Consider the following 24818-nt stretch of genomic DNA (forward strand, 5'->3'; position numbering starts at 1 on the left):
TCTAATCCTGTGACAGAGCTAATGCTTTAGTGTGATGTGACAAAAGCAGATCATTTGCCAACAGGAATAAGGCTTATTTTTCTTAAACTATTAGGTCATGAAATTTGGGTAGAGATGTCTTTTGATGGTCTTACTCTTTTTAACAGTAAACAACAGCCAGGACAGGAAGAGTAAGTTGTTTGAAATTCTAAATTCTTTCCTAATTTAAAGATTTTTCCCCCCTCTGCCTGCTTATTTTTAACATATTTTTTAGAAATGTGGACAGTGTCTTCTCCTAATACAGAAATTTCCTTAGAATGTAAGCTTTAATTAATGTTTTAAATATTTTTGAACATCAGTGGGAAGTGTCTTGGTACACAAGAGTGGGCACTGGTCTAATACAGTGCCTCACAGAATTCTCCATGTGTATCAGTCACTCAATAAATAACTTTTCTAGAAGTTAGAAGCCTTGGTTCTAGCCTTTGCTTCCAACTACCTGTATGACCTAATTAGAGTCTCATTCCTCATCTTTAAAATTGTTAGAATCTGGGTCTCCAGGGTGGCTCAGTTGTTTAAGCCTTCATTTTCAGCTCAGGTCACGATCTCACGGTTCATGGGTTTGAGCCCCGCATCAGGCTCCCTGCTGCTGGCTCAGAGCCTGGAGCCTGCTTTGGATTCTGTGTCTCCCTCTCTCTCTGCCCTTCCCCAACTGATTCTCATTCCCTCCCTCCCTCCCTCCCTCCCTCCCTCCCTCCCTCTCTCTCTCTCTCTCTCTCTCTCAAAAATAAGTAAACATTTAAGAAAATATTTAAAAAGTAAAATAAATTTAGGGTGCCTGGGCGGCTCAGTCGGTTAAGCATCTGACTTTTGGTTTTGGCTCAGGTCATGATCTCCAGGTCTGTGAGTTTGAGCCCTGAGTCGGGCTCTGTGGGCTCTGTGCTGACAGCACGGAGCCTGCTTGGTATTCTCTCTCCCTCTCTATCTGCCCCTCTCTTGTTCTCTTTTTCTCTCTTGCTCTCAAAATAAATAAAAAAACTTAAAAATGAAATAAATCTAGATTTAAGTTAGTCTAATATCTGTTAGTAAAATGAAAAAAGAATACATTTTATTTCTGGTATATGACAATGTGGAGGCACAGGAGGATTAGGAAGCCAAAAATGTAAGATACAAATTCAGAGCTTCCATTTTGTTAGTAAGTATTCATTGAATGCCAACTGTATCCTCACTATTGATAGGGAATCTCTCTTCAAGAAGCTTGCTTTTTAAAGCAAAAAATTTTTTTAATGTTTATTTTTTGAGAGAGAAACAGAGACAGAGTGTGAGTGGGGAGAGGCAGAGAGGGAGGGAGACACAGAATCTGAAGCAGGCTCCAGGCTCTGAGCTGTCAGCACAGAGCCCCATGTAGGGCTTGAACTCACAAACAATGAGGTCAAGACCTGAGCCAAAGTCAGATACCTAACCAACTGAGCCATCCAGGCACCCTAAAAGGCTTATTTTTCAATGTAGATAGAGGAAAACATAACTAACTTTTGAAGGCCACTCAATTTGTATTATGGAAACTCAAAGAAAGAAGAGAATAGGTGAATGCTGAAATGGTTAAGATATGACCTATGGCCTCTATTTAGATAAATGTTGGAAAAAGGAAATAACACTACAGGCATGAAAGATAACATGTAAAAGCATGGGGACAAATTAGTCTTATATTGTATGTTTCTGCATTTATGAGACTAGTCTAACCCATTTGTTGACCTTTTGAACTTAGTTTTGAGTATGGTCAGTTTGAGATAGGAAGAGTGGATTTCTAGAGGTAGAGCTGAAACAAAGGAAATGGGGAAGTCCCTATTTCATAGGTAGAATGAACTGGAGGAGGAAGAGATTTGCATAGGTAAGGATAGTTGAAAGTGTCATGTTGTAATCCTGGAAATAAGATGAAAAAGTATTCAAAAATAAAGTCAGTGACAAACTATTACTTTACAATAGTTTATCAGTAGATAATATTTAATAAAACCAGTATATAAATTTTATATGTTTATAGTGAATAATGCCATGTGTATTGAATTTCTGATCTGTCCTGGATTTGTGAGCCCAGAATTCTGTTTGTAGCAAATGATAACAATATAAAGTATAGCTGTGGGTCTTTGTATCCTATTGGGAAGCAAATGAGAGATTAAGACTCTAACACCTAAGGTGTATTTATTTAATAATCTAAGTTTAAAAATCAGTGAGGCAGGGGAGCCTGGATGGCTCAGTCGGTTAAGTGTCTGATTCTTGATCTCGGCTCAGGTCATGATCTCATGGTTCCTGAGTTTGAGCCCCACTGTCTACCCCTCTGTCTACCCTTCTCCTCTGTCTACCCCTTCCCCTTTTGCACTCTCTCTCTCTCAAAAATACATACATACATACATACATACATACATATCAGTGGGGCAAAAAATCAGGGTACCAGGGCCCCCAGAATAGTGCACGTATTTTATTTTGATCTGCCTATCCTATTCTGTTGATTACGAACATGAGAATCCATAACAAGTATGTGGTATCTCTGATCTCTGATGTAAGTTTGTATGGGTGATTCCCAAATCTCCATCTTCAGCCTATACTCCCTACTGGTTCCTGAAACTTAATGCCTTCTACCAAATTCATTGGCATTTTGCCATGATCTCTTTGCATTCCTGTATACCTATACTTCCTCTAGTTTTACTTATCTTGATTAATGGTTCATCATTCACTTAGCCAATTAGTCCACAAAACTTGAGGATATCTTTAATTTTTTCCTGTTCTGGCTTTTATGTTGATAAACAAATGTGTATTTTACTTCTGAAATGTTTCTTCTTCGTTGAGCCTTTAGGATGTTCATTTGTTCACTCATTCACTCTTCTGTCACATTTATTGAGCACCTAATATGTGCTAGGCACAGTACAAGGTACTAGGGAGTGAGTGGTAAGTAAGATCAGTTTCTTGCTCTTATAGAACCTGTAATCCAAACTTTCATCATTTTCCCTGCATCCCCTTTGAGCTATTGTGATAGCCATTCTTATTTTTTTCTGGTTATAAATCTAATACATGCTTATTTTAAGAAGTGCAGGTATTATAGAAATGTGTAACACTGAAAGTAGGAGACTGCCTATAGTCTTATCCATCAGAGATACTGCTGCTAAAAATTTGCATTTGTCTTTTTTTTGTTTTTAAACATAGTCACAACGTTTTAACACATCTCTTTGTCTTTATGTCGTTTCCTGTTTATGTATCACAGTTGCTACCAGAGATACCTGGTTAAAGAATGGAGTTGAAAAAAAAAAGTTGATTGTTAATCTTTAGGTCAAAACCCCCTCAGTGTTTTTCTGTCACCCACAGAATGAAGTCTAAACACCTTTAGCATTGTGATTATAGCCCATTTATTTTTGGTCCCCATCTACCTTTCTTGTTTTTCCAGAAACTTTCCCAGAAGTGGCCCTTCTTACAAGTGTAAATAAAAGATCTCAAGTATGTGGCATTAGTGTCCCTCATGCGACAAATAATACTCTGAATAGGGGAGACAGGTTGATATAAGTACAGTAATAGTTTATTCAGCTTTTATCTGTGTGCTTGCTCTGTCCCACCTACTTTGGTTATGGTAGAATAAAAAATTATAGGAGTATTTTTAAAAATTAATTATTTTAAGTAATCTCTCCACCCAGTGTGGGACTCAAACCCACGACTCTGAGATGAAGAGTTGCATGCTCTGCTAACTGAGCCAGCCAGGCACTCTTGTAGGAGCAGAGCGAGAGGGAGAAAGGCAGAGCAAGAGGGAGGCACAGAATCTGAAGCAGGCTCCAGGCTCTGGGCTGTCAGTACAGAACCTGGCATGGGGCTCGAACTGATGGACTGCGAGATCATGACCTGAGCCAAAGTCGGACGCTTAACTGACTGAGCCATCCAGGCACCCCTGTAGGAGAATTCTTAAAATTAATTCAGATAAAGTGTCAAAACATTGAAACAATCTGAGATCCTATCCTACAGGAATGATTACCATAAAAGTTTTTATAAATATCCTTCCATACATGTCTCTTTGAAAATATATACAAATGCAGTTATGTAACAGTGACTATAACTGACTATAACAGTTTTAAATAAATAGGATAATATTGTAATGCTGTTTTTCTTTTGACTCAGACATAGATTTTGAAGACTTTTATGTCAGTAAGAGACCTGGGTTTAAAATCATGGATTTCAAGAATGAGAAGCCTGAGCTTCTAGGGCAAATGTTAATTTAATGCTTGGGAGAGTAAGAAGCTGGTCTGACTTCCCTGACCCTCCAGATTGGAGTAGATGTTCCTCCTCTGGGACCTTGGCTGTTCCACCATAGCTCTTACCACAATCTGTTGTTGTTGTCTGCCTACCTAAACCAGAGTCCCTTGTATCTATGTCTTTGTTTTCCTTAGGCCTAATATAGTACCTGCCGTCTAGTCGGCAATTCAGTGTTTGCTGATTGGATAAATGGCTATATGAATGTCTTTGGCGAAATAAGGTGGTTTGCCATGAAGAATTTGCTGCATGTATTCTTTAAAACTATCCTTCTCTGTATGCCATGATTACTTATGTGCCAAATAACCTTTTGGTATTAAATCGGTTTACTAAGGGGATTTTACTGCTGAGAAAAGAAGGTACTGTATAACTGGTTGACAGTTACAATTCTGATTATAAATTAATTAAAATATTAGTGTGGTGAGGCAGGTGGGTATGAGAATTTGGATAATATGAACCATTTTTACCCAGAGTGTAATTACCACTTTAGGTAAGATAGTATGCAGCTTTTAACTGGGCAGAGATATAGGTGTAGTATGGTGAATAGAAGGCTGGATTCAGCTTTGACTCTGCCTCTTACCAGCTGTGAAATCTTAGGCAAGTCCCGTAACTGTTTTAGGATTTAGTTTATTCATTAAATGGCTAATTGGCAGCTCAGATGTGGTCCAACGCTAAAATTTTGTGACTGTGAAATAAGAGCCATACTTTATCTCAGTCCATTGAGGCCTATCTGTACACTCTTCACTTTCTTACAGTAGACACGTAAATGGACAAAACTTAAGGCAAGAGAGTATGGTTGCCTTATAACTTCCTTGGAAAAACTATAGAATGAAGCACGAGGTAGCATTGTGATAGCTTTTAGAGGGAGTGTGAACCTGAGAACTTCTTTTGTGTTCTTTGCATTATTTCACAACCAATTCTGGATAAAAATAATTTTATCTTGGAGTGCCTGGCTAGCTCACTTGGTAGAACTTGTGATACTTGATCTCAGGGTCATGAGTTCGAGCCCCACCTTGGATGTAGAATTTACTTAAAAAATTTTTTTTTCAGGGCTCCTGGGTGGCTCAGTTGGTTGAGTGTCTGACTCTTGGTTTTGGCTCTGGTCATGATCTCATGTTTTGTGTGTTCACGCCCTGCATTGGGCTCCATGCTGGCAGTGTGAAGCTTGCTTGGGATTGTCTTTGTCTCTCTCTGCCCCTCCCCCACTCACCCTGTCTCTCTCAAAATGAATAAATAAACTTAAAAAACAATTACAAATAATTTTCTGGGGCTCTTGGGTGGCTCAGTCAGTTAAGCATCTGACTTCGGCTCAGATCATGATCTCATTGTTCATGGGTTTGCTCCTTGCATCAGGCTCTGTGCTGAGAGCTCAGAGCCTAGAGCCTGCTTCAGATTCCGTCTGCCCCTCTCCCACTGTCTGTCTCTTTCAAAAATAAATAAACGTTTAAAAAAATTAAAATAATTTTCTCATTGAAGAATAAGGTTATGGCATTTGAGGATGGTGAGTATGTTGATGTAATTAGAATTGGTTCTATCTACCCTCTTCTCTTTTCTCACTCTCAGAAGAATCTCAAGATTCAATCTCATTGTCTTTGAGGCACAAAGGTTAGATTGATGATATAACAGAGTTGGAAGACCTGTTTTTCTTCTTGATTTTGAGATACCAAGGAAGATTGTTTTACTTCTGTGTGCTTGATTATTTTTACTAAAAGAAGACAAAAATTTGACTCTTACTATATCATATGCTTTGGGATAATGAGATAATTCTTTGGAATACTATTTTTTTAATTCCATTTTTAAAAATGCATAATTTCTAGTAAATGCACAAATCTAAGAGGTATACATAGCTCAGTGAATTTTACATCATATAATGTATGTTTTATATATAATATAAATATATATCTTTAATTATATATACATATAATTATAAATACCAATCTGATTAAGTTGTAGAATATTTTCCTCCCTTTAGAAAGTTTCTTTATGCCCCTTTCCAGTCAGTATCCTTTTTTTGAACACTTTGCTTTATTATTAATTTTAAGAAGCCAGTAAGAACAAATCTTGACATACTTTATGTTTCATCAGTAATTTGAGTCTTGAACTCTGTAGTAAGGTCTGATCGTAGAGGATAAGGTCTTTAACCTTTAGAAATAGATAAGGCATAATTATGTTAAAATGTTTTTCTAAAAATACCTAATCCAGGGTGAAGAGGGAGTAGTTTCACATTGATAAGGTGACAGTGTTGTTTACAGGCATTTTCTTTTCTGTGTAGATTTTTTCCTGTAAGTTTTTGGGTTGTCTGAAAGGAAATTTATTTGGAAAGTTCTGTGTAGGTGGGAAAAGGAATGTGTTTGGCCAAATGAGTGATGAGCTTGTTCTAGGTCTGTTCTGTTCTTCTTCTACCTGTGCTATTGTGTAACTCTGTGAACAAGGCCTAGCCTCATTTTTTACATCTAATATTTATTCACTACTTTTTTATCTGAGGCACTGTGCGTGAATCTTTCTGAAGTTTTGTGGTGCTACCTTAGCCTGCACCTGGTACTGTAGCTATTTATTATGTAATCTTGTTTATTAATTTATATATCTATATTTTATTTTAGAAGTTTTAGATTTGTGGAAAAGTTAAGCAAAGATAATAGAGAGTTTCTGTATACCAGGTACCCATTTTTCCTTTTTTTTTAAATTAAAAAAATTTTTTTAACGTTTATTTTTATTTTTGAGAGATACAGAGCATTAGCTAGGGAGAGGCACAGAGAGAGGGAGACACAGAATCCAAAGCAGGCTCCAGGCTCTGAGCTGTCAGCACATAGCCTGAAGTGGGGCTCGAATCCATGAACAGTAAGATCATGACCTGAGCCGAAGTTGGACACTAAATAAATGACTGAGCCACCCAGTCGGATGGCTTTTTTTTCTTTAATTTTTCTTTGAATGCTTATTTTTATTTTTGAGAGACAGAGACAGAGCATGAGCTGGGGAGGGGCAGAGAGAGAGGGAGACACAGAGTCTGTAGCAGGCTCCAGGCTCTGAGCTGTCAGCACATAGCCTGACCCATTTTTCCTTTCATAACATTTTGTTTTATTAGCTTCATTGAGGTATATTTCACATACTTTAGAACTCACCCATTTAAAGTGTACACCTCAGTGATTTTTAGTATATTCATAGAATTGTACAACTAATTCCAGGGTATTTGCATTTTCGCTGCCTGTCCTAGGCAGCTCTGTCTCTATGGATTTGCCTATTCTGAACATTTCATATAAATGAAGTTCTACAAAATGTTGTCTTTTCTGACTAGCTTCTTTCACTTATTATTTTTAAAAAAATTTTTTTTGACGTTTTATTCATTTTTGAGACAGGGAGAGACAGAGCATGAACGGGGGAGGGTCAGAGAGAGAGGGAGACACAGAATCTGAAACAGGATCCAGGTTCTGAGCAGTGAGCACAGAGCCCGACGCGGGTCTCGAACTCACGGACAGTGAGATCGTGACCTGAACCCAAGTCAGATGCTCAACCGACTGAGCCACCCAGGCGCCCCTAGCTTCTTTCACTTAGAGTGTTTTCATAGTTTATCCATTCTGTAGCATGTTTCAGTTCTTTTTCATTACCAAATAATAGTCCATTTTATGCATGGACATTTGTTTAATAGTGGACATTTTGATTGATTCTCTTTTTTGCTGTTATGAATAATGTTGCTGTAAGCATTTGTATACAAGTTTTTATGTGGACTCTCAGAAAGAAATCTTAAATTTGAACTGTGCCTGTCAAGAAGAGTCTCCCCGCGCCCCCCCCCCCCCCAACAAATATGTTGGAAACCAAGAGGTAGTCAGGGAAACGGAGGGTAACTTGGGATTTGTATGTTTTAATCCTTTTATTCTTTTTCTCAGCCCCTTAATCCCCACAAATGTTCCAGGTTTTGAAACATGAGAACATTAAACAAAATTTTTTTTTGATCTTGAGTACTAAAAAACATTTTCTTTTTGTAAAAGCATGTGTAGAATGAGAGATTACATTAAAATAATCCTTAAGGTCCTATGATTCTTTGATTTATTCTAAATTTTCATTATGATTTGCTGAGATTATCATGGAGGATACTGTTCAAAAAGCTGTAATGTTAGCATTGTAGAACTTATCCCCATTTAGAGAGAGAGCTGTGGTAAAGCAGTTGAGAGGTTCAATTTCCAGCTCTTCCACTTGCTGGCTCTGTGACCTTCAGCATGTCACTTAAGCCTCATTTTCCTTATCTGTAAAATGTGAAGTAACAGCAAGTGCCTCACAGGATTGTTGTGAGGATCAAATGAGATAGTGTTAAGAAGGAGTTTGAAACTACAATGTGATATACAAATATGAGGTGATGTCATAAAAAGAGATCTCTAAATCTATAAAAAACAGTAGTTTCCTATTGTCTTTTGTCTTCAATTTACTGATTCTTCCAGCTTCCTATTAATTTCTGATTAGGTTAGACTGGTGATTTCCTTTTCTTCTCAGATTAAGAAAAAAAAATGTGGGTAGCAAGAAAGAAGTTAAGGTTGTTGTGCCAAGGGAAATGAGCAACACCTGCTGTAGCATTCCTAGCAGGAGCCAGGTTGCTGCTCTCACTGCCTATATAGGTGCCTGGCATTTCCTAAAATAAAAAAAAAAAAATTGAATCTAATACTTAGTTATGCTTATTCTGTATGTTAACCTTAAAAAGAAAATTCAGTTACTTTACCAGCAAAAATAGGTTTATTTGAGAATAGAGAATCGCAACTGCCCTTTTAGAGGAAAGGGGGAATTGGGAGGGCTGTTATAAACAAAGTTCTGGAGCACCTGGGTGGTTGAGTCTGTTAAGCATTCAACTCTTGATTACAGCTCAGGCCATGATCTCTTGGTGGTGAGATGAGGGTAGAACCTGCTTAGGATTCTCTCCCTCTCCCCCTGCCCCTCCCCTTCAGGCACCCCCTGCCCCCCCCCCCCCCCCCCCCCCCCCCCCGGTCTCAGAAAAAAAAAAAAAAGTCCATTGGGAGTTCAGAGTGTAGTGGCTTTTCATTGGCTGAGTCTCATTGGCTGGGCTATTGCTGGGAGGAGGAAAACCTTTCTTCTTTCTGCTGGGAAAGTAAAGCAGTGGCTAAAATAGTATGGATTTGCATAGTAACTTTCTTCCTATTGGGTCTGCAATTGACTACCAGTGTTTGGGGATGAGAGCTTCTCCTGCTGGTCTCCTGACTCCATTTTAGTGTGTTCATACATATCAGACCCTGTTCTAAGTTTTACACTTATTTTTTTTTTATTAAAAAATGTTTATTTTTGAGAGAGGGTGCGTGCATGCCCATGAGCATGAGTGGGGAATGGGCAGAGAGAATCTGAAGCAGGCTCTGAGCTGTCAGCACTGACCCTGGTACAGGGCTCAAACTCACGAGCCATGAGATGATGACCTGAGAAGTTGGACACTTAACTGGCTGAGCCACCCAGGCACCCCTAAGTATTTTACATTTAATCTTCACAATGATTCTTTGAGGATAAGTACTATGGTAATACACGAGGAAATTGAAGGTTAGAAAATTACTTAATGATGGTTGGTGCTGCAGTACTTTGAAACTTTTCCTTTTGGGTAGAGCTCAGGCTTATATTCTTACCACATTTTTGCAAAAAATAATTACTTCTGTAAGCTTTCAGCAATAGATTATTATACTTTATCTTTAATTACCTCTAGAAACACCTGATAAATTTTGGGATAAGTAAAGGTCCAGGAGTACTGTTTTAGTCCCAATTCTGATTTAGAAAAATCAGAACAAATTGGATTTATAAAAATTGGAACAAATGAAAGGCATTGGTTAGGCACACTGGTGGTGTTTTCTAAATCCCCTGGTTTCTCAGTTTTAAAAGGAATGCTTTTTTGCATTTTAAGTTTTTGAAATTGTGTGCATTTAATATGGTAGTATTTCTCCTTCAAAAGTTATTCAAGTAAGTTGTGCCTTTTAATCAGTTAACAAGGTTTAGAATCAAAATGCAGTAATGTTTAGTCCATTTGACTTTATTTTTTAGCTAACACACATTATCACTGTGCCATTCTTGGGCTCCTGTACATAGCCTTTGCATGTTCAGTACTGATAGCTAGATTTTCTGTTAACCAGCTAACATTGGAGTTGCTGTGGGTTCTGAATCTTAACTTCGTTTCTTACTCTTAAACTTTCTGCAAGGATATCTTAATGACTGAGAGATGGAAGTACCTCATTGGCATGTTTTGCCTTACTAGCTGTTGCTAATTTAGTGAATCAGCTAGTTGAGGGGGGAAAGCTAGCAGATAATTTCACTGGAGACAGGGCTGGAGTTAAAAACTTGAAAGTCCAAGGGCAGTTAATGTTTATTGCATAAATTCAGAACACTATTTTGAGAAACTACCTCCATCTGGTCCTTGTCCCTGTCCTCTGACAACCAGTAATCAGTTCTCCATCTCTGTAGTTTTGTTATTTTGAGGATATTGTATAAATGGAGTCATATAGTATATAACTTTTTGAGATTGGCTTTTTTTATTTACTAAACATATAATGACCTTGAGATCTATCTAAGTTGTTACATGTATCAATATCAATTGCTCCTCCCTTTTTATTATTGATGAATATTCCGTAGTATGGATGTACCACAGTTTGTTTAAACATTTGTCTATGGAGAGGGGCATTCATGTTACCAGTTTGGTGTATTATCAATAATACTGCCATGAACATTTCATGCATAAGTTTTTATGTGAACATATGTTTTCATTCTCTGGGATAAATGCCAGGGAGTGAGACTGCTGGAAGATATGAAAACTGCATGTTTAATTAAAAAAAAAATTTTAATGTTTATTTTTGAGAGAAAGTGCATGTGAGTGGGGGGAGGGGCAGAGAGAGAGAGGAGAGAGAGAACCCCAAGCAGGCTTTGTGCTGTCATCGTGGAGCCAGACACAGGGCTCTATCTCATGAACTGTGAGATCATGACTTGAGCCGAAATCAAGAGTTGTCTGCTTAACCCATTTGAGCCACCCAAGTGCCCCTGAATATTTACATTTATGAGAAACTGCCAAACTTATCCGTAATGGTTGTACCCGCAATGTAATGAGACTACTAATTGTTTTTTATTGCTTGTTGAGCCTTTTTCGGTCATAGATGCCAAAATTTAAGAAAAATTTATGTGAGAAAAATCATAAAGTGAAAGGTTGATTGATGTAGTTGTTTTAGCAGAATATACAGTTTCTCAGGAGAATAAAATTTTAGTTCTAGATTCTTTGCTTTGGCAGTCTTTTGTTGAACTTGGTTGAAAAGATTAATAATTTTGAAAAATGAATTAGGTTTGTTACTAAATTTTCATGCTAAGTCATTTGGCCATTTTGGAAACTGAATAATGAGTTTCTTCCTCTTTAGCTCTCATAATTTCTTTATAAATATTTATCTTTTCCTAAATTGCTAATAATTTCTGATACTTTAGCCTCTGTTTATAACAAGATGTCTTTACTTGCTTCTTTTGTTTTGTCATGAATTATAATACCCGCTGTTTTTTATGACTTAGAATTGTTGAAACACCATAAGGAACTGTTTGCTTACCATCAAAATAGGCAAGTCCCCTAAGTAACCATATCCATACCCAGGCTTTACTCAGTCACTGTGAAATAGCGTGGGTTTTTTTTTAGGCCAAGGAAGCTCTCCAAGAATTTTGTGAATAAGGGTGGGAATTGACCTTGCCAGAATTCATGGGGAAGATGTCTGTCTTCTTGTTTTGTGTGGTGGAAAAGGGTTTTTCATCCAAACGCCCTGATTTCACATTTCTCACTGAGCATTTTTTAAAGTGTCTAGAGATTTTAATTCTTTAAGTGTTAATCATTTTATTTTATTTTTATTTTTATTATTTTTTAAAAAATTTATTCATTTTGATAGCCTGAGCAAGGGAGAGACACAGAGAGAGGGAGAAAGAGAATCCCAAACAGACTCTGCACTCTCGTGCAGAGCCTAACTTGGGGCTTGATCCCATGAACTTTGAGATCATGACCTGAGCCGAAATCAAAAGTTAACCGGTTACTCGGTGCCCTGAGTGGTGCCCTGAAAACCGGACATTTGAATCAAATAGTGTGGTAATTCTGGATATCAAGTTCTCCTGCCTCCCTAGAGTTTGCTGTTTTTGTTTTTGTTTTTGAGTTTGCTGTTATTATTTTTTTTATCTTTGCAGGCTGCCTCCATGCCAAGGGTCAGTCTGAGGTGTAAACTTACGGTCTTCTCAGGTCTTTTCTGATCCTGTGCTTTTCCCTAGGAATGTGCAGTCACTTTCTGATTTTACCTGTGTATGCAGTTGATTTTGAATGTCTTAGGTTTTAGAGTCTGTTTCCCAGTAGAGGAAAAATAGAAAAATGAAAGAGGAGAGAAGAGGATGCTAGCTTTTTAAATGCCCTGGAAGTCACTATTGCTGAAGAGGGGAGGGCCTTGTGATAGCTTGGGGGTGGGGGAAGTGCAACAACAATGCCACCTGCTTCTTTGCCACCTCTGTGATCAGAAACAATAGTCAGTGACCAGGGCACAGACCTCTGATATTTGGAGGACAGAGTTTGTTTGTTTATTTCCGCCTCCCACCCTAGCTCCCACAAGGTTTGTGCAGGCTGCTGTAGGAACTTTGCACAGCTGCCCTTCATGTGGCTGGGTAGGGGCTGGGTAGCTACTACTACTGTGCTGAGTTGAAACTGATTGGATTTATCATGTAAGCCTTCCCCTGGATTTGCAAGCCGTAAATAGACTCCAGAATTCCAAAATAGTTACATCAGACAGATTCTGCTCTTGCAGTTGTCATCTAGGTGGGTAGCCATTCCTGGTGCTTCCTACTCTGCCATCTTCCCAGAATCCTCTCTTGAGACCTGGGTTGTTGTTGTTGTTAATGTATATTTATTTTTGAGAGAGGGAGACAGAGTGCAAGTGTGGGAGGGACAGAGAGAGAGGGAGAGACAGAATCTGAAGCAGGCTCCAGGCTCTGAGCCATCAGCACAGAGCCCAATGCAGGGCTTGAACCCATGAACTGTGAGATCATGACCTGAGCCAAAGTCGGACACTTAACCGACTGAGCCACCCACGCGTCCCGAGACCTGGGTTTTTGATGTGGCAGGAGACACTTAGTAGTATGACCTCAGGCAAATCACTTAAGTTCTTTGGGCTTTAGGGAAGTATGAGCTTGTAGGGAAAGCATTTAAACTGGTAATTATTAAGACTCTCTTACCCTAAAATACATGATTTTGTAAAATTATGCATGTAATTTTCTTTAATTCTGGAGTTCATTTTTTAGTTCTTTTAGTTCACGTTTTGCCCTGTAAAAAAAAGGGCAAAAAACTTCTCAATGTTTGAACATTTCTGTTTACCCAGAATATTTAAATTGTATGTGCAATTTATTTTTTTTGGAGCTTCTTCTTTTCTCCAGTTTGATATTCCTCTTTGGAGTGCCTAAGAAAACTGTAGGTTTGACTTTTTAGGAAAACACATGGCTGTTCTAATTGGTGGTAAGTTTGATGGTGAGATCTGTTAGGACTTTTATTCCTTGTTTTGAACAGAAATTTTTTTTACAACAGGTAGGATAACTGCATTTTTCTAATGTCGTTCTGAAAAAGTTCCTGTAGTTACTTGCTTTGCTGGGTGTTCTTATCCACATCAATCCTTTTGGTTCCCTTGGAAGAAGTAAAATACTTTGAAGAACTAGCAGATGATAATTTGGGAGGTCAGTTGTTTCACTTTCCTGTGATCAATAATGATTTGTATTCTTTCCTATGGTAAAGTTTGTACTTTGAGTTATTTGGTTAACTTTTTCATGGTTTCTTCCTCTTTAGGCTAGTGAGTATCTTTTTCATAGCTTTTCAGCTGCACAACTGATGTATTTTCCTTTTCATTAAAGATGTTTCAGATGCTGATATATACAGAATTTTCTAGGGATATTTAGAGATGAATTTTTGTCCAGTATCTCCGTTTTATACAAGAGGAAATTGAAGCTCAGATTAATTGCTTTGCTTAAGGATATGTTGCAAACTAATGGCCGAGATGAGACTTAATCCCGGTTTACTGACTCCTACTCATCATATCCTAGTGCAGCATCAGATAATCCAAGTCACTATATTGTTTTTTGGGGAGGGACAGGGGGCAGGGGTTTTGGAGGGGATTAGTTTGGGGAGAAATGGGGCTTTAGCTGGAAGGTGGATATAGGGTCAAGAGATGTTTTCTTAAAGTGGGAAAAATTGTATGATGTTTGTATGCTGATGGGAATAATCCAGTATAGATAGGGAGAAATTGATTAGAGTGAAGAAAGAGTTGCTTATAGTTTATGTTTGAATAGGCATATAAGTAGAGAAGTTGACCATGGTGGGAATACCACCATTTAATCCTTACTAGCAGTAGGGAGTGCTGATGGTATTGGATTCAGATGCCGGTGGAGAAGTAGATGTGGTTTAGGTTTGTCTAAGTGCTTATTTTTTTCAATGACACAGGAAGGTAGGCCATTAAGGGACTAAGGATAGAAGAAGGGATGTTAGATTTGAAGAGAGTTAAGAAGTGTGAAACAGTCCTCTGTAAGAATGGGGGAGTGAATATACTAGAGAATTACAGAATCAAATGCCCATTTGAGATTAGTGGACATGAATTTACAGTGTCATTGGGTCAGCATGGAAACATGACTTTTCTTGTCACTTTGTATGTGAAATAGGCAGGTAAATTATCCAAGATTGGGGTGTTGCTGGTTGAGGGAAGGAGAAGAAGGCCTAAGAAATTGAATATGTGTATAAGGGAATGTTAATAATGATGGACTATGGAATCTAAGCCAGGGACTTGTTTTAGGGGAAAGGGTTGTATAGAATGGAAGTGGAGTCATTTTAATTCTGTGAATATTCACTCTTTTCAATCATTGGTGCTGGTATAGTCAAATACAAATGCACAAAAAAAGAATCTCAACCCTTACCTCATAGCATATGTAAAAATTAACTTCAAATGGACTGTAGACCTAAATGTATGACCTGAAATCATAAAACTTCTAGAAGTACCAGAGAAAATCTTTTTTTTTTTTTTTAATGAAATGTATTGTCAAATTGGTTTCCATACAACACCCAGGGCTCATCCCAACAGGTGCCCTCCTCAATGCCCATCACCCACCCCCCATCAACCCTCAGTTTATTCTCAGTTTTTAAGAGTCTCTTATGGTTTGGCTCTCTCCCTCTCTTTTTTTTTTTTTTTTTCCCTTCCCCTCCCCCATGGTCTTCTGTTAAGTTTCTCCAGATCCACGTAAGAGTGAAAACATACGGTATTTGTCTTTCAGTACCAGAGAAAATCTTAATGAACTTGGGCTAGCAAGGGTTTTTTAAGACACAAAAAGCATGAAGGGGGAAAATTACTAAATTGGATGTCCTCAAATTTAAAATCTTTTTGAGTATTTTTAAAAAAAATATTTATTTATTTTGAGAGAGAGAGAGGGAGACAGAATCCCAAGCAGGCTTTGCTCTGCTAGCGCAGAGCCTGATGAAGGGCTCGAACCCACAAACTGTGAGATCATTGCCTGAGCAGAAACCAAGAGTTGGCCCCTCAACCAACTGAGCCACCCAGGCGCCCCTAATCTTTTTGTCTTTGAAATTCACTGTTAAGGAAATGAAAAAGACATTTGTAACTGTGTGAGGTGATATGTTATGGTTATCATTTTGCAAAATATACTTACATCAAATCATTATGTTGTATACCTGAACCTAATATAATGTTGTTTGTCGGATATAGCTCACTAAAAAATAAATAAAAAACAAAATGAAAAGGCATGCCCTCAGACTGGGAGAAAATATTTGCAAAACGTATTTGACAGAGGATATGTATCCAGAGTATATAAAGAACTCTTGCAACGCAATAAGACAAACAACCTTGTAAAAAAAGGGCAAAAAACCTCACAAAAACTTGAATAGAAAGTTCATCAAAGAAGATAAATGGATGCCTAATATGCATGTGCAAAGATGCTTAACTTCATAAATCATTAGAAAAGTGTTAACTAAAACCATAATAATGTACTGTTATACTAGAATGGCTATAATTATAAAGATTGGTCCGGTGTTAGTAAGAATGCAGACCAAGTAGAATTCTCATATGCTGTTGGGAATGTGAACTGGAACAGCTGGGCAGTTACTCTAAAATTTAAGTGTAAACTTACCATATGACCCACCCATTTCACTTCTTAAGTATTTATCCAAGAGAAATGAAAGCAATATGGTGGCACCTGGGTGGCTCAAGCAGTTGAGCATCCAACTCCTGGTTTTGGCTCAGGTCATGATCCCAGGGTTGTGGGATCAAGCCCCATGTTGGGCTCTGTGCTGAATGTGGAGCCTGCTTGAGGTTTTCTGTCTCTCTGTCTGTGCCTCCCTCTGCTCTAATATATGCTCTCTCTCTCTCAAATAAAAAAATATAGGGGCACTGGTTGACTCAGTTGGTTAAGTGTCTGACTTTGGCTCAGGTCATGACCTCGTGGTTCATGAGTTTAAGCCCCTTGTTGGGCTCTGTGCTGACATCTCAGAGCCTGGAGCCTGCTTTGGGTTGTATGTCTCCCTCTCTTTTAACTGCTGAGCAGTTAAAAGGAAAGAATTACTGATACTTAACAACATGGATGGCTCTTCAAATAATTAGGCTAAATGAAAGAAGTCAGACTTATAAATAAAATAAAGCAGATATACTATATTTAAGTTCTAGAAAACTCTCTGTAATCACAGAAGATAGTTGACAGGAGAGGAGGGTAGGAGTGACAAGATTACACAGTGGGCATGAACAAACTTTTGGGACTGATGGAAATGTCTGTTATCTTGATTATGTTGACGGTTTTATGGATATAAATGTTTTGTTAACTTATCAAATTGTACATGTTAAATAGGTGCAGTTTATTTTATATCTGTTATACCCTAAAGCTGTAATGGACTAGCAGAATGGTGGAGTTAGTAACATGATATTCATTTCTTCCATGCTTTCAAATACAATGCTTAGCAGATAAATCATTTGAGGCCTGTCAGTTATTTTTGTTCTTATTATAACATTGTTCTTTTCATGTTAGGTTTTTTTAGTTTCTGTGCTGTGTTTTACTGGACTTTACGAGTCCTGGCACACTTGGTAAGAACTTGGTACTTTTTGATGATATTGTTAAAACCTAACAGAATAGAAGCACCTGGGGGCGCATGGGTGGCTCAGTCTGTTAAGTGTCCAACTCTTGATTTCGGCTCAGGTCTTGATCTCATGTTTTGTGAGTTTGAACCCCGAGTCGGACTCCTCACTGACAGTGCAGAGCCTGCTTGGGATTCTCTCCCTCTCTGTCTGCCCCTCACCTGCTCAATCAATCCCTCTCTCTCTCTCTCTCTCTCTCTACAAAATAACTAAATAAACTTAAATAATGTTTTGAGCATTTAGAATGTTCTACACTCACTACTGAAAATACTATTCCTGTTTTCCTGAACATTCTTGAAGACTGACTTCTGTAGTTTACTGAATATATAAATACTTTTTAGATTAAAAAGAGAATTGAATTGCCAGAGTTGAACTTTATCTGGTTAAGGTATTAGTGAGATGTGAAATAGAATAAAGATTATGGAAATATAATTGGTATGTGGTGAATCAGAAACTTATAATTCTTAATTTGTAACTTTTTGGTTATCATATTTAGGTATTTCTAATTTACTTGTGTAGTTTCTTATTGTTGGGTTGAGGGCAAGGAGAAATGCTGGGGAGGGAGTGAGGGTAATGTAATTATTACAGGAAAAGGAGAGAGCTCTGTGTTTTTATTTTTTTTCTTTTATTCTTTCTATTGTTATTAGTAGATATCATTAGGGAACAATTAATTCCAGGGACTGTGAAAAATATGTTCTGTGCATTATTTTATATAATTCTCACAACTCTAGGAAGTAGGTCTCATTGCTATTTTACCAATGAGGGAACTGAGACTTAACATCTAAGATTTTACAGAAAGATAAACAGCTAGTAAGTGTCTTTAAATAACTGGCTCACTCCAAAGATCAGGGTCTTAACACTGCTGAATTTCTCTCATTGTTAATAAGACAGTCTTGTCCAGGATTTAAAAAAGAAACATCCCTTTGAATGTCCATTAGCCCTGGAGAATCTGTTTAATAACATACAGATACATAAACACATGTGACCCCTTTTAGGAAAATCATTCTTTTGGAAGTATTCTTCATTAGGAGAAACAGTTTCTTAGAATTGAAAGTGCTAGAGATTTGTAAACATTTTTGTGAGCGTATAATATTTTTTTAAAGTCAGGCAGTAAGAAGAAAGCTGAGATAAAATACAGTCTGTGAAAGGAATCCCTGAATCACCAGACATTCTTTCATTGACCCTGCTTCTTGCTTTAATGTGACACTGTTTCTTAGTATTTTACATTTTCATGTTTGTATGTTCATTCATTGACTAAACAGCTTAAGAAGTCACTGTACCTACCTGTTCTTTGTAAGGTCCTCTTTCTTTGGCCATATTTACAGAGTATACACAAGCAAGTTTGATAAAACTGTATTTATGACTGAGGAGAAGGCATTATTCAAAGTGATAAATGTCTATTGAACTTAATGTGTCTTTCTCATTTCTTTATTAACTCTTGAGTTTCTTACCTATTCATTTGGTCAGTAGTGCTGTATGAAACGTGGAGGTCAACAGAAAATTTTGTTTTGAGTGTGAATGACTGGGTTGGGAAAAGATGTTGCTGAATCACGAATTCCCTTAGGAGGTGGCTGAAAAATGTTGCCCCTTACAAAATAGAAGCATGGGAAGAAATAATGACTTCAAGAATAGAACGGTTGAATAAATTTTCAGTGTAGCAATGCATAAGGTATGTGTTACCATTGAAACCATCTCAAATGACTTACAGTGAAGGAGAAAGAGCATAAATTGGAGACGTTTTTAAAATCTGAAAAACATGATTAGATTTTATTTCTAAACTTTGTGTTCATTTATTTATTCTGGAGAGATTTAGGATTAGCTTTGGGGCAGGTGAACAAAATTTGACATACTCAGGGTGTATTGAAATGTAACATGTTATATGATTATCGTGTTTTTTCCTGTTTCTTTCAAATGACAAATTGTGAATACTTGATGTAAGAAATTTGAAATTAGGATTTTTTAAAAAAGATAAACTTTTTCAAGATTTAATGTATAAATGTATTGTACCAGAAGGTTTGTGGAATCTATTTTGGCTCTTTTTTGATTTTCAATGATCTTAATAGGAATTGTCTTCAGTTGGTTCATTTATTGTTACTTATTCCTCTGCTGTTCAAAGTCAGGAATTTTATTTTGATAGTCCTTTCTATGCTTGGGTCTCAGAAGGAAGTCCCTTGTAAAACCAAGTATGATGTAGCTGACATCATTCAAAGCATTAGTTGTTGTATGTGATGAAAAATGAAAAATAGCTTGAAGTATATGATATTTAAGTTTCTTTTGGTTATGTTTGGAGAGAGAGAGAATTGCCATAGGAGGAAACTTAAAGAATTGTATTCTTAGTTTGAAAAGAACATACACGAGAAAACTTTTCCCCCCTTTTGCCTGCCCTTACACTGAAGTATCTGGGAGACACCGACCTTCCCGCCCCCACCTTTCCTCACAGGTCACATGATGTTTTTCTTTTGAAGGTTTTTCAAGATATTTTCCCTGCTATTTCAGGACTCTTGCCATTGTACATTCTTAGACTCTTCGGGGACATTTCTCTGGCCTCTTCTGAGAACCCTTGTCAAAACTGCTTAACTAGGTGATTAAATGCTCCCTCTTTCAGCTTCATTTGGAAGGATTTGCCTCATTCCCTTTATTGGTTATTAACTATTCACTTTTGATAATAGATACCTGGTTTATACTTTATAGTATTTACTTGTGCATCTTTATTTCAAAAAGTATTTGAGGATTATAGGCTTCTTAGAAAACCCAGATATCTTTCCTTTCCTCCCCTTCTTCTTGAGATTGTAATTACCCATGGGAGTAAAGAGTAATCTTTTTGGGAGTTGGTGGGAATATCTGTAGACAGATTAATTATAGATTATCTATACTTTTTCATCAAGATATTCTCTCTCCCTTTTTTCTTCTATTAATATGGTTTTTCTGTGTTTCGTACTTATTTGTACATCTTTAACCCACACACAACACAAAATGGGATTTAAGACCTGACCCATATAGGAATTCTAGAGCATTCTTAATGCACTGTGATTCATAATCTAGGCTTGTTTTTAAAACAGCTATCCTTTACGTATGCTGAATAACTAGCCTCATATATATCCTCCCCTCTCTCCATTTTTCTTTTCTGTGGGGACCAGGCTATGTCTTCAGAACAAAAAGGGGTCTAATTTTCAGATCATAGGTGTCATCAAAGAAGGGAGTATTTTGACGGTTAAGAGCTTTCATTTTTATTAGTTCATGAGTTAAGTCAGAATGCTAAAGTAGAGGATTCACTTCTTCATCAGTTTCCTTCTTAGACCAGATTTTGGGATGCAGATCAAAAGATTCAGGTGGTTATAAGTTCACAAGTTGTATTAGAACTAAGGCAGAATGAACCAAGGATGTTCTTGTGGATACCTTTCAGGAATGGTAAGAGAAGAGGGGAGAGGCAGAAAGACAAGGTAAAAACTACCAATGCAAACCCTGGATTTGATTTGTACGTTCCTGAAAATGAAGTTTAAAAAATAAACCCAAAACCTAGTGAATTTATTCCTCCATCTGCATTATAGGATTTGTAGGTTTCAAACATTTTCTGTATATATATTCATGCCTAATATAAGCTCTGTGTGGATGCTAAATGACAAGTAGTCCACATTCTGCATGTATATTCCTGTATCTTCATTCACTCCTAAAATTCATGGCAATGTTATTTCCACCTATGTTATTTTTCTAAATTTTTGTAGATTTTTCATAGATAGTCTGTATTAGGCTAAGGGATTTCCCTTCTCTTAATTTTTTTGAGAGTATTTGTCATAAATGTTGAATTTACTTCAATGCCTTTTCTGTATCTGTTATGATCATACGGCTTTCTTACTTAGTCTGATACTGTGAATTAACATTGATTACTTTTTTTAGTGTTGAGTCAGCTTTGCATCCCTGGGGCTAATATTTTTTTTTGGTTTTCATATATATATGTTCACTTAAGAGTATTGATCTGTAATTTTTTTTTTTTTTTTTTTTGGTAATGTCTTTGTTTTATTTTAGTATTAGAGTAATGTTGGCCTCAGGAAATGAAATGTTCCTTCTTCTATGAGATTTTGCAGAATCATTATTTCTTCCTGAAATAGTTGGTAGAATTAATCAGTAAAACCATCTGGGTCTGGAGTTTCCCTTTTTTTGAGGGGTTACTACTGCAAATTCACTTTATTTAGATACAGAGTTATCCAGGTTATCTATTTCTCCTTGTATAGGTTTTGTAGTTTGTGTCACCTTTGAAGGAATTGGTTCATTTCATCTAAGCTATCAAAATTATGGGCATAGAGGGGTTTGTTGTATTTATTACCCTTTTAATATCTGTTGTGTCAGTGTTAATGTCCCCTCTCTTTTATTCCAGTTAGTGGTAATTTGTGTCTTTCCCATTTCTTGGTTAGCCTGGCTACAACTAGTTCATTAATTTTATTGATTTTTCAAAGAACTAGCTTTTGCTTTCATTTATTTTTCTTCATTGTGTTTCTGTTCTCAGTTTCATTGATTTCTGCCCTAATTTTTATTATTTTTTTCTTTCACTTTCACTTTGATTTAGATTTAATTTGATCTTCTGAGTTTCTTAAAGTAGAAGCTTAAATTATTGATTTTAGGTCTTTTTTAATACAGTAAAACCTTGGTTTGTGAACATAATTCATCACGGAGACATGCTTGTAATCCAGAGCTCTTGTGTATCAAAGTGAATTTCCCCATAAGAAATAATGGAAACTCAGATGATTCATTCTACAACCCAAAAATATTCATATAAAAATGATTACAATACTGTAATATAATATAAAATAGTAGAGAAAATACAAAATATAAAGAAAAATAAATTAGCCTGCACTTACCTTTGAAAACCTTCCTGACTGGTGTGAGAGGAGGAGGGTTCACTATCACTAATGGAATCACTGCTATCTTTTGGCCCAATGGAATCTTTTTCTGCATGGGGGCCATTGTATACACTCACAAAGATGTTGACTACAGTACAGTATTAATAAACTGCTGTCAGATACTGTATTTAATGTAACTGGCAACAAGGCAGCAGAGGAAAGGGTCTATGTCTGCAGGCAGCCTGACCTAGAATGAAGCAAAGCATTCCTAAGCTTACTCTTGTATGGAAAAGCAAAGGACTGTCTATAGGTGCTTTGAAGTGACAAAAAAATACACTAGTGCCAGTTGTGGGTACCTTCCAACCTTCTGAAAAACCCTGATTTCTGCCAAACGCTGTGGCCTGAGACGGAGCATCTGAGCATGGGAGACAATCATCCACAATCCTGCAGAGAGAGACAGCGGGAGAGAGAAGAACCATTGGCTCAGTTGCGATCATGTAATCATGTGATGTTCGGTGTCACATACTACTTGTATTACAAGACATCACTCATTAAGTTAAAATTTATTAGAAATGTTTGCTCGTCTTGCAGAACACAGAGCAAGTTACTCGCAATCCAGGGTTTTACTGTATATGCATTTAAAACTATAAATTTTTCTCTGGGCACTGTTTTAACATCCCACAAGTTTTGATGTTCCATTTTCACTTATTTGAAAATATTTCTGTTTTTTTCTAGGCTTCCTCTTTTACCCATGGGTTATTTAGGAGTATATTGTTTAATATCAAAGTATTTGGGGCAACTTTCCCAGATGTTTTGCTAATTGATTTTAATGTAATTTCATTGTGATCTGAGAATGTACTTTACATCATAAAAAACAATATTTTATTTATTTTTTTAAATTTTATTTTTTATTTTTTAAAATTTACATCCAAATTAGTTAGCATATAGTGCAACCATGACTTCTGGAGTAGATTCCTTAGTACCCCTTACCCATTTAGCCCATCCCCCCTCCCGCAACCTCTCCAGTAACCCTCAGTTTGTTCTCCATATTTATGAGTCTCTTCTGTTTTGTAAAAATACTGAATGCTTTATGAATTTGCGTGTCACCCTTGCACAGGGGCCATGATAATCTCTGTATCGGTCCAATTTTAGTATATGTGCTTCCGAAGCGAGCACAAAAAAATAGTGTTGAGATTTATTTTATGGCCCAGAATATAATATGTCTTTGTGAGTGTTCCAAGTGCACTTGAAAAGAATGTATATTTACCAGTTATTGGGTAAAGTGTTTTGCAAATGTCACGTAAGTTAGGTGGTAGTACTATTGAGGTCTCCTTCCTGATTTTCTGCCTACTTGTTTTAACAGTTACTGAGTTGAAAGTCTTTTTATTTATTTATTTATTAATTTAATTTAATTTAATTTAATTTAATTTAATTTAATTTAATTTTAGAGAGAGAGTTAGGGGAGAGGAGAAGAGAGAGAGAAAGAATCCCAAGTAGGCTTCAAGCTTAGTGTGGAGCCCAATGCAGGGCTAGACGTTCACCTAATTGAGCCATCAGGCACCCCAAAACTCTTTAACTGTAATTGTAGATTTGTCTGTTTCTCTTGTTAGATCCATCAGTTTTTGCCTCATGTATTTTAAAGTTTTTATTTTAATAGTTTTTTGTTTTTTTGTATGTGTTTTTTTTTTTAATTCCAGAGAGAGAGCACAAGTGAGGGAAATGGGCAGAAGGCAGGAGGGAGGGTGGGGGGGAGAGAGAGAGAGAGACCAATGTAAACAGGCTCCATGCTTAGCATGGAATTCAGTTTGGCGCTCAATCCCACCACCCCAGGACCATGACCTGAGCTGAAATCAAGAGTCGGATGGATGCTCAACTGACTGAGTCACCAAGGTGCCCCTAAAGCTCTTATTTTAGAGTGCATATGTATTTATGATTGTTACATTCTTCTTGGAGAATTGACCCATTTATCATTATGTAGTGGCCTTCTTATCCTAGACAGTCTTTCTGATTCTGAAGTCTGCTTTGAAATTGATTTGGCTGTACTTTCTTTTGGTGAGTGTATGGTATCTTTTTCTATTGTTTTACCTTTTCCTATCTAAATCTTTATATATTAAAAAAAAGTTTTTTTTTAATGTCTATTTATTTTTGAGAGAGAGAGAGAGACAGAGTGTGAGTGGGGGAGGGCAGAGAGAGAAGGAGACACAGAATCTGAAGCAGGCTCCAGGTTCTGAGCTGTCAGCACAGAGCCTGACATGGGGCTCGAACTCATGAACCATGAGATCAGGACCTGATCCAAAGTTGTATGCTTAACCGACTGGCCACTCAGGCGCTCCTTAATCTTTATATTTAGTGGACTTTTTGTAGATGGCTTTTAGCTTGATCATGCTTTTTCATCCAGTCTAACAATTTGTCTTTTAACTCGTGTTTTTTTAGACCATATTATTAAAGTAATTAATTATTAATTAGTTATTATTAATAACTATTTAGTAATAATTAGATTAAAACTTACCATCTTGCTAGCTGTTTATATTTGTTGCATTTCTTTTTTCCTTTGCCTTCTGTAGTGTGAATTGAGCTTTTT

General features: G+C 37.0%; 1 protein-coding gene and 1 non-coding gene across 3 annotated transcripts in view; one reads left to right on the plus strand and one right to left on the minus strand.

The window, feature by feature from the left end:
• The window catches only part of TMCC1 (transmembrane and coiled-coil domain family 1), a 240686-nt gene that overhangs the window by 19496 nt on the left and 196372 nt on the right, over nucleotides 1-24818 (plus strand). The gene's annotated exons all lie outside the window — the stretch shown is intronic.
• On the minus strand, nucleotides 23310-23413 carry LOC113594679 (U6 spliceosomal RNA). The gene has a single exon (XR_003415099.1). It is a non-coding gene; the product is annotated as a U6 spliceosomal RNA (small nuclear RNA).

This window comes from Acinonyx jubatus, chromosome A2 (assembly GCF_027475565.1).
Source record: "Acinonyx jubatus isolate Ajub_Pintada_27869175 chromosome A2, VMU_Ajub_asm_v1.0, whole genome shotgun sequence".
NCBI lineage: Eukaryota > Metazoa > Chordata > Mammalia > Carnivora > Felidae > Acinonyx > Acinonyx jubatus.